Source organism: Triticum aestivum, chromosome 5D (assembly GCF_018294505.1).
Source record: "Triticum aestivum cultivar Chinese Spring chromosome 5D, IWGSC CS RefSeq v2.1, whole genome shotgun sequence".
NCBI lineage: Eukaryota > Viridiplantae > Streptophyta > Magnoliopsida > Poales > Poaceae > Triticum > Triticum aestivum.
This window is the reverse complement of record NC_057808.1, coordinates 13567863-13568725: the sequence shown is the minus strand read 5'-3', so window position 1 is coordinate 13568725 and position 863 is coordinate 13567863.

The window sequence follows — 863 nt, the reverse complement described above, 5'->3', positions numbered from 1 at the left end:
GGGTATAAATAGGAGGGGGGGTCCGGTGGCTTGGGGGAGGGGGCAAGCCGGGCGGGGCGGCTCCCGTGTCCATGGCGGACACGGCGCGGCGGCGCGCGCTCGTGCGCGAGGAGGACGACGCGGGGCGGGCCGGCGGCCTGGCGCTCGGCTGGGCTCGGCCCAGCGGCGCGCGCAGTTTTTTTTCTTTTAAAAAAACGTTCCGCGGAAAATAATACGTAGAAAAATAAATAAAATTCCAAAAAATATATAAAAAAATTCCCCGTCTAGTTAGAAAATCTAGAATAGTGTGAACATTTTTTAACACAAAAATAAATTTTTGAAAACATGCATATTTTTATAATGCAATAAAATTGCAAAAAAAATCGGAATAAATTCCAATAAATGATTTTAACACTTTTCCTCCAGTATTTCAATTGTTTTGGAGAAGTCATATTTTCTCCTCTCGTTTATTTTGTTTAATGAAATATTTTTCCGGAGAGAAAATAATTAAAACCAAAATCCTCGTTTTATTATTTGATGAAAAACAAATATGAAAATTCGAGAAAATCCCCAACTCTCTCCAAGGGTCCTTGAGTTGCTTAGGATTGTCGAGGATTTTCCAAAATGCAATAAAATATGATATGCAATGATGATCTATGTATAACATACCAAATTGAAAATTTGGGATGTTACAAAAAATATATGTCCTAACTAATAATTCACAAATATATGACCCCGTCGGCCTCTGGAAGGCCAAAGAACACCTTTTCGGGAGGTGTCGGGGGTCGGGGTGTCATGTCGGTGTCGGGGTGCCGTGTCGGGGTTGGGGTGTCGGGTCGGGGTCGGGGTGCCGTGTCGGTGTCGGGGTCGGGGTGTCGGGTCAG